This window comes from Manis pentadactyla, chromosome 13 (assembly GCF_030020395.1).
Source record: "Manis pentadactyla isolate mManPen7 chromosome 13, mManPen7.hap1, whole genome shotgun sequence".
Classification (NCBI taxonomy): domain Eukaryota; kingdom Metazoa; phylum Chordata; class Mammalia; order Pholidota; family Manidae; genus Manis; species Manis pentadactyla.
In genome coordinates, this window is record NC_080031.1 from 47,068,615 (window position 1) to 47,079,053 (window position 10,439).

Here is a 10,439-nt window from a genome sequence, read left to right on the forward strand (position 1 = left end):
TCAAGGAAGTGGAGGCTAGATTGAATTTTCAGTCAATGCCTGATATGGATGGCTTTGTATCCTTTCTTGGTTTCGAGTGTATCAAAACTGCACTTCATTTAAGTTTCATCTAAACAGTACCTTCCTAAAATTCCTAATGATGATGAGGAAAATTGGGATAAGGTAATATATTTGAAATAAGCCCAACATTGATCAAACATTCTGTTGTACAATAGTTTTGGAATAAAAATATCAAAGAAATTACAAACCATAATCATATAAATATGATTAATTTTAAATAAATCAAAGGCTCATAAATTTATATACCATAAAAAGGTGAAAGCAAATAACGTTTTGGAAGATCTTTGTATGACATTTAATCATACAAAGATATCTTATTTAATATGACATCTAAGAAAATGTGAGTATTAAGAAACAATAGATAAGTATTAATAAATTAAATCAACCAATCTAAAAAATGGGCAAATTATATAAATAATGCATTTATAGAAGAGATGAATTGAATGGTATACATTGGTAGATGATAGGTAGGTTCACCTTAATTAAAAATCTATTAAAATTCAAATTTATATATAACAGTAAGTTATATTTCTTTTACTATTATAAGGGGAAAGTATTTGAAAAATACTTAGAGTATGCAAAATATGTGATTAGATTTGGAAAAATGTACTTTCATCCACTATTCTTTGGAATAAAAATAAGTACAGCAAGTAATGATACAAGTAGATCATCTTATAAAATTGAAAATGGTGAATTTATTAATCAGTGTTATTTCTTTTTCCAAAGGAAACAAAAAAATATTCATTGTGATCACTTATAATTATAGAAAGAAAGAAAACCTGCATTTCAGTGTAACATCCATCATAATATGCATATAACATGGATAGACCCCAAGTGTGTAATGCTGAGCAAAAGACCAAACTTCAGAAACTTAACTGTACAATAAATCCACTGTGTTGGTACCAAGCACACAGATAGGATGTATTAGCTTCTGCAGTTGTACTTTTTGTTGTCTAAACCCCTTGCTTTAGGGAAACCCTGTTTTTACATATATTTTTATCTATCTTAAAGTGATATTGAAAAAATGTGGCTCTATGTGTGCATAGAAGTGTAAATGGTTACCTTACGTAAATAGGAGGACAGCTGTTACTAACTGAATTGGCTTTACGTTTGCCTGAACTGAGTGAAGCAGCTGTGTTTTTGTTATTGCTCTTGTTGTTTCTGTGTATGAAGACAGTCTTTCTCAGCATTTTCCAGAAGGCAGCTTGCATGTCCCTGTTCTTCAGGCTATAGATGATGGGATTCAATGTTGATGGTGCCACAGTGTAGAAGACAGACACAATCAGATCCCAAATAGAAGGGGACTCTGACGTTGGCTTAAGGTAGGCGATGGACCCTGTACTGAGGAAAACGATAACAACCACGAGATGAGAAATGCATGTTGAGAAGACTTTTGACCTGCCTTCCACCGATGGTGTCCTCAGAGCTGTGGAGAAGATGTAGGGATAAGAAACCAGGATGGGGCGGAGCCAACATGGCGGCGTGAGTAGGACAGTGGGAATCTCCTCCCAAAAACATATATACTTTTGAAAATACAACAAACACAACTAGCCCTAAAAGAGAGACCAGAAGACGCAGGACAGTGGCCAGACTGCAGCTACACCAGCGAGAACCCAGCGACTGGTGAAAGGGGTAAGATACAAGCCCCGGCCTGGCGGGACCCGAGCGCCCCTCCCCCCAGCTCCCGGTGGGAGAACAATAGGCAGAGCGGGAGGGAGACGGAGCCCAGGACTGCCGAACACCCAGCCAAAGCCATCCGGGCCAGAGCGCAGACACAGTATATGCCCAGGGGGCCCTGGATACTGGGAGAACAGGGGGTAAGACCTCAGAGCGGGTGCTGAAGCTGATGCCCCTGTGACAAAGAAAAGCCGGGGCTTTTTGAAAGTCTTAAAGGGACAGGGACTTAACAGCTTGACGGAAACAACCCAGGTCACAGTACAGCAGCTGGAAATTACAGGGAAAACCGGGTGCACTAACCCCCTGGGCAACAGCTCTGAGACCCCTCACGGAGGGAAACAGTCAAGCAGCCCCCCCATCCATCACCCCACCGGGCGCTGCGAAAGCAGAGAAGCAGCCTGAGACAAATTCCGCCCACAGAAAGGGAAATTTCTCCCTCCCGGCCAGGCAAGACACAAAGACCCACTCTATACGCAATTACCCAACACAAGCCACTAGGGGTCGCAGTTGCCCCAGTAAAGAAAGGCCAGTAGTAAGTGAAAATTTTGGCCCTCCCAGCTGACAGTCAATAGCACCTGTCAACATGAAAAGGCAAAAAAATATGATTCAGACAAGACTAACCCAGACAGCTTCGGCATCTGCTACATCTTCCCCTGAGAAGGAATCTGGGGAGATAGATTTAGCCAGTCTACCTGAAAAAGAATTCAAAACAAAAGTCATAACCATGCTGATGGACTTGCAGAGAAATATGCAAGAACTAAGGAAGGAGAATTCAGAAATAAAACAAGCTCTGGAAGGACTTCAAAACAGAATGGACGAGATGCAAGAGACCATTAATGGACTAGAAAACAGAGAACAGGAACGCAGAGAAGCTGATGCAGAGAGAGATAAAAGGATCTCCAGGAATGAAAGAATTTTAAGAGAGCTGAGTGATCAATCTAAAAGGAATAATATAAGAATCATAGGCATTCCAGAAGAAGTAGAGAGAGAAAAGGGGATAGAAAATGTCTTTGAAGAAATAATTGCTGAAAATTTCCCCAAACTAGGGGAAGAAATGGCCTCTCAGACCACAGAGGTACACAGAACTCCCATGACAAGGGATCCAAGGAGGGCAACACCAAGACACATAATAATTAAAATGGCAAAGATCAAAGACAAGGACAAAGTATTACAAGCAGCCAGAGAGAAAAAAAAGGTTACCTACAAAGGAAAACCCATCAGGCTATCATCAGACTTCTCAACAGAAACCCTACAGGCCAGAAGAGAATGGCATGATATACTTAATGCAATGAAACAGAAGGGCCTCGAACCAAGACTACTGTATCCAGCACGAATATCATTTAAATATGAAGGAGGGATTAAACAATTCCCAGACAAGCAAAAGTTGAGGGAATTTGCCTCCCACAAACCACCTCTACAGGGCATCCTACAGGGACTGCTCTAGATGGGAGCACTCCTAAAAAGAGCACACAACAAAACACCCAACATATGAAGAAGGGAGGAGGAGGAATAAGAAGGGAGAGAAATAAAGAATCATCAGATTGTGTTTATAATAGCTCAACAAGCGAGTTAAGTTAGACAGTAAGACAGTAAAGAAGCTAACCCTAAACCTTTGGTAACCACAAACTTAAAGCCTGCAATGGCAATAAATTCATACCTTTCAATAATCACCCTAAATGTAAATGGACTGAATGCACCAATCAAAAGACACAGAGTAATAGAATGGATAAAAAAGCAAGATCCATCCATATGCTGCTTACAAGAGACTCACCTCAAACCCAAAGACGCGCACAGACTTAAAGTCAAGGGATGGAAAAAGATATTTCAAGCAAACAACAGAGAGAAGAAAGCAGGTGTTGCAATTCTGGTATCAGACAAAACAGACTTCAAAATCAAGAAAGTAACAAAAGACAAAGAAGGACATTACATAATGATAAAGGGCTCAGTCCATCAAGAGGATATAACCATTATAAATATATATGCACCCAATACAGGAGCACCAACATACCTGAAACAAATATTAACAGAACTAAAGGAGGAAATAGAATGCAATGCATTCATTCTAGGAGACTTCAACACACCACTCACTCCAAAGGACAGATCCACCAGACAGAAAATAAGTACGGACACAGAGGCACTGAACAACACACTAGAACAGATGGACCTAATAGACATCTACAGAACTCTACATCCAAAAGCAACAGGATACACGTTCTTCTCAAGTGCACATGGAACATTCTCCAGAATAGACCACATACTAGGACACAAAAAGAGCCTCAGTAAATTCCAAAAGATTGAAATCCTACCAACCAACTTTTCAGACCACAAAGGCATTAAACTAGAAATAAACTGTTCAAAGAAAGCAAAAAGGCTCACAAACACATGGAGGCTAAACAACACGCTCCTAAATAATCAATGGATCAATGACCAAATCAAAATGGAGATCCAGCAATATATGGAAACAAATGACAACAACAACACTAAGCCCCAACTTCTGTGGGACGCAGCAAAAGCAGTCTTAAGAGGAAAGTATATAGCACTCCAAGCATATTTAAAAAAGGAAGAGCAATCCCAAATGAACGGTCTAATGTCACAACTATCAAAATTGGAAAAAGAAGAACAAATGAGGCCTAAGGTCAGCAGAAGGAGGGACATAATAAAGATCAGAGAAGAAATAAATAAAATTGAGAAGAATAAAACAATAGCAAAAATCAATGAAACCAAGAGCTGGTTCTTCGAGAAAATAAACAAAATAGATAAGCCTCTAGCCAGACTTATTAAGAGGAAAAGAGAGTCAACACAAATCAACAGTATCAGAAATGAGAAAGGAAAAATCACAACAGATCCCGCAGAAATACAAAGAATTATTAGAGACTACTATGAAAACCTATATGCTAACAAGCTGGGAAACCTAGGAGAAATGGACAACTTCCTAGAAAAATACAACCTTCCAAGACTGACCCAAAAAGAAACAGAAAATCTAAACAGACCAATTACCAGCAACGAAATTGAAGCGGTAATCAAAAAACTACCAAAGAACAAAACCCCCGGGCCAGATGGATTTACCTCGGAATTTTATCAGACATACAGGGAAGACATAATACCCATTCTCCTTAAAGTTTTCCAAGAAATAGAAGAGGAGGGGATACTCCCAAACTCATTCTATGAAGCTAACATCACCCTAATACCAAAACCAGGCAAAGACACCACCAAAAAAGAAAACTATAGACCAATATCCCTGATGAACGTAGACGCAAAAATACTCAACAAAATTTTAGCAAACCGAATTCAAAAATACATCAAAACCATCGTACACCATGACCAAGTGGGATTCATCCCAGGGATGCAAGGATGGCACAACATTCGAAAGTCCATCAACATCATCCACCACATCAACAAAAAGAAAGACAAAAACCACATGATCATCTCCATAGATGCTGAAAAAGCATTTGACAAAGTTCAACATCCATTCATGATAAAAACTCTCAGTAAAATGGGAATAGAGGGCAAGTACCTCAACATAATAAAGGCCATCTATGAAAAACCCACAGCCAACATTATATTGAATAGCGAGAAGCTGAAAGCATTTCCGCTGAGATCGGGAACTAGACAGGGATGCCCACTCTCCCCACTGTTATTTAACATTGTACTAGAGGTCCTAGCCACGGCAATCAGACAAAACAAAAAAATACAAGGAATCCAGATAGGCAAAGAAGAAGTCAAACTGTCACTATTTGCAGATGACATGATACTGTACATAAAAAACCCTAAAGACTCCACCCCAGAACTACTAGAACTGATATCGGAATACAGCAAAGTTGCAGGATACAAAATCAACACACAGAAATCTGTGGCTTTCCTATATACCAACAATGAACCAACAGAAAGAGAAATCAGGAAAACAACTCCATTCACAATTGCATCAAAAAAAATAAAATACCTAGGAATAAACCTAACCAAAGAAGTGAAAGACTTATATTCTGAAAACTACAAGTCACTCTTAAAAGAAATTAAAGGGGACACTAACAGATGGAAACGCATCCCATGCTCATGGCTAGGAAGAATTAATATCGTCAAAATGGCCATCCTGCCCAAAGCAATATACAGATTTGATGCAATCCCTATGAAACTACCAGCAACATTCTTCAATGAACTGGATCAAATAATTCAAAAATTCATATGGAACCACCAAAGACCCCGAATAGCCAAAGCAATCCTGAGAAAGAAGAATAAAGTAGGGGGGATCTCACTCCCCAACTTCAAGCTCTATTATAAAGCCATAGTAATCAAGACAATTTGGTACTTGCACAAGAACAGAGCCACAGACCAATGGAACAGACTAGAGAATCCAGACATTAACTCAGACATATATGGTCAATTAATATTTGATAAAGGAGCCATGGACATACAATGGCGAAATGACAGTCTCTTCAACAGATGGTGCTGGCAAAACTGGACAGCTACATGTAGGAGAATGAAACTGGACCATCGTCTAACCCCATATACAAAAGTAAACTCAAAATGGATCAAAGACCTGAATGTAAGTCATGAAACCATTAAACTCTTGGAAGAAAACATAGGCACAAACCTCTTAGATATAAACATGAGCGACCTCTTCTTGAACATATCTCCCCGGGCAAGGAAAACAACAGCAAAAATGAACAAGTGGGACTATATTAAGCTGAAAAGCTTCTGTACAGCAAAAGACACCATCAATAGAACAAAAAGGAACCCTACAGTATGGGAGAATATCTTTGAAAATGACACATCCGATAAAGGCTTGACGTCCAGAATATATAAAGAGCTCACACGCCTCAACAAACAAAAAACAAATAACCCAATTAAAAAATGGGCAAAGGAACTGAACAGACGGTTCTCCAAAAAAGAAATACAGATGGCCAACAGACACATGAAAAGATGCTCCACATCGCTAATTATCAGAGAAATGCAAATTAAAACTACAATGAGGTATCACCTCACACCAGTAAGGATGGCTGCCATCCAAAAGACAAACAACAACAAATGTTGGCGAGGCTGTGGAGAAAGGGGAACCCTCCTACACTGCTGGTGGGAATGTAAACTTGTTCAACCATTGTGGAAAGCAGTATGGAGGTACATCAAAATGCTCAAAACAGACTTACCATTTGAACCAGGAATTGCACTCCTAGGAATTTACCCTAAGAATGCAGCAATCAAGTATGAGAAAGATCAGTGCACCCCTATGTTTATCGCAGCACTATTTACAATAGCCAAGAATTGGTAGCAACCTAAATGTCCATCGATAGATGAATGGATAAAGAAGATGTGGTACATATACACAATGGAATACTACTCAGCCATAAGAAAAGGGCAAATCCAACCATTTGCAGCAACATGGATGGAGCTGGAGGGTATTTTGCTCAGTGAAACAAGCCAAGCAGAGAAAGAGAAATACCAAATGATTTCACTCATCTGTGGAATATAAGAACAAAGGAAAAACTGAAGGAACAAAACAGCAGCAGAATCACAGAACTCAAGAATGGACTAACAGGTACCAAAGGGAAAGGGACTGGGGAGGATGGGTGGGTAGGGAGGGATAAGGGGGGGAGAAGTAGGGGGGTATTAAGATTAGCATCCATAGCGGGGTGGGAGAAAGGGGAGGGCTGTACAACACAGAGAAGACAAGTAGTGATTCTACAACAGGTTGCTACGCTGATGGACAGTGACTGTAAAGGAGTATATAGGGGGGACCTGGTATAGGGGAGAGCCTAGTAAACAAAGTATTCGTCATGTAAGTGTAGATTAATGATTAAAAAAAAAAATGCAGTTCCTATGTGGTGACCTCTAATGAGTTCTACACAATGATATAAAGGACATATAAAAGTGTAGGCAAAGGGTCTGTCTGTGTTTATACAGAGGATCAAAGCCTAATTTGGCTACCCCGAAAATGAACTAAGAAACGATATGAAAGAGAACTTCCAACATCAGCACTCTCGGGAAGACTCATGCCAGAAGATGATCATCAAAAAACCCCAACAAAGATCCACGCACTGCTACAGCTGTAGATGCACTCATCCCACCAGCTCCTGGACTTGCCATGGGAATGAAGGAGATATCTAAGCTGGCCTGTGCATACAGTAAAACAACAAATTTGACTGGATCTATACTGTTGGAACTCAACCAAGAATTAGGAGAAGTGCAAATTGTAGCGCTCCAAAATCTTACAACTACAGACTATTTACTGTTAAAAGAACATATGGGATGTGAACAGTGCCCAGGAATGGGTTGTTTTAATTTGTCTGATTTTTCTCAAACTATTCAAATTCAGTTAGATAATAACCATCATATCATTGATAAGTTTTCACAAATGCCTAGGGTGCCTAACTGGTTTTCTTGGTTTCACTGGAGATGGCTGGTAATTACAGGTATGCTTTGGTTATGTAACTATACTCCTATTATGTTAATGTGTGTGCGCAATTTAAGTAGTAGCTTAAAATATATACATGCTGAAGTTACTCTACAAGAAGATATGTCAAAGAAATAATCAATCTTCCCATGTTTTCTCCCGCCTGCTACTTCTATAGCTTTTCTTCTTCCTTCCTAATTACAACAAATTCTTAAATAGAATTCGTGCCTCATATCAAATTTACCGAGTATCATAACTCCTCCAAGTGGTAAAGATACCTCAAGACAAATGCTGGGCATAGAAGCCACAGGGCATAAATATGCAAAGAAATAAAAAGCTAACCATTTCAAACAATAAGGCTTCTCTCTCACTTACCAACTTAACATTTCCCTGTATGGCCCCGGAAGATGACTGGTTAGCCAGAGACGGGTAAGATTCCTCAAGGGAGGAACAACCTAAGACAGGCACAGTCGCAGGGGGGTCATCAGGTGAGAAATTGGGGATCAACAGAGGTGAGGCTTAGAACCTCACCCCCCCTGTTCTGAGAGAAATCTTCTGCATATGTGGATGTTTTATTGCCCTTGTCTAGCTTGGATTAACACATAGTCTACAGGCACACACCTGATCATCTACATTTGCTCTCTTACAACACTAAACTATGTTTTCTACCTTTATGTTGTATCTACCTACCACTTCAGCATCTTATTAAAAATAATAAAGAGAGAAATGTGGTATCCACATATAAATCAAGTATAAAAATCAAATGTGTATTCATATTTAACTGACTGTTTATAGTTCATAATGCATGAGCAAAACCAAAAGTTTCTGTGATGACTGCCCTTGTACTGTTCACCATGTAACTTATTCACTATGTAAGAATTTGTTCTCCATGTAAGAACTTGTTCGTTATGCTTCAGAAGATTGGAGACTGACGAAAATTAGGCTTGGGGTGGATTAATGATTGTGCATTGAGCATTGACTCCCCTATACAGAATTTTATTGTTGTTAACAACCATTTGATCAATAAATATGAGAGATACCCTAACAACAACAACCAAGAAAAAGTACACACTTCCAATTGTAAAATAAATAAGCAACCGGGATGTAATGTATAGCATAAGGAATATAGTCAAAATATTGTAACAACTTGGTATGGTGATAGCTGGTACTTAGAATTATCATGTATATAAATGTTGAATCACTGTGTTGTACACCTGAAACTAATGTAATGTAATACTGTGTGTCAACTACCCTTCAATAAAAAATAATTATCTAAAAAAAAAAAAAAAAAAAAAAAAGAAACCAGGATGGAAGTGAACCGCAGGATACCCAAGGAGGTTGTGGCAATTATGGCTCCAATCTCAGCAAGGAACTTCTCCGAGCAAGAGAGTCTGAGTAATGAGGGGATCTCACAGAAGAACTGATGGATGACATCTGACCAACAGAATGGTAATGAGAAGGTCACAGAAGTGTTCAAGAAGCCAGAGACAGCCCCACTGAGCCAGGAGGCAGCCACCATCTTCTCACAGGCTCCTTTCTTCATCATGACCTGATAATGTAGAGAGGGTGACACACGGCCACATACTGGTCATAGGACATCACTGTGAGCAAGGCCAGCTCTGCACAGGCAAACAGAACAACCAAGAAGACTTGCACTGCACAGCCCAGGAATGATATTGAGCTATTCTGGGTCAAAGATTGAGTAATGGCCTTGGGAACTGTGACAGAGATGAAGCACACATCTAACTACGACAGTGTCCTCAGAAAAAAGTGCATAGAACTGTGGAGGTGCTGGTCCAACGTGATGAGAAGAATGATGAGCAGGATGCCGATCAGAGTCATCAGGTAGATGAGAAAGAATACCACAGCATGGAGGACCTGCAGCTCCCAAATGTCGGAGAATCCCATGAGGATGAATTCAGTCAGCAGCACAGTGACATTGGCCATGATGATCCTCTCCCTGGGGCTCTGCAGAAGGAAAATACTGTGAGCTTCTTCATTTGGTGCTAAACATGGAGTAGCTCCATCATTTGAAGATACATTTTCTGTTCAGTTTCATAGAATAAAGTTGTATAGACACAAATGAACCAATTATCTCCTTAGTTTAACAAGTTTAGTTATGCATGACTCCATACTATAAAACATTTGAAACAAAATATAGAAATAATTTTCACTTGATGATATATTTTAAAAAGTGCCTACAAAATTCAGGAGAGTCCATATATTACATTTTCCAAATGACAGACATCTACTAAGGATGCTACACGACTAGTACAATTTTTGATATATTGCATAAAGATTCATTCATAGCACCCAA

General features: G+C 39.4%; 1 pseudogene; it reads right to left on the bottom strand.

Moving 5' to 3' along the window:
* Nucleotides 1-1,118: 1,118 nt before the first annotated feature.
* LOC118929267 (putative olfactory receptor 14L1) lies at nucleotides 1,119-10,069 on the bottom strand (annotated as a pseudogene).
* Nucleotides 10,070-10,439: the final 370 nt, after the last annotated feature.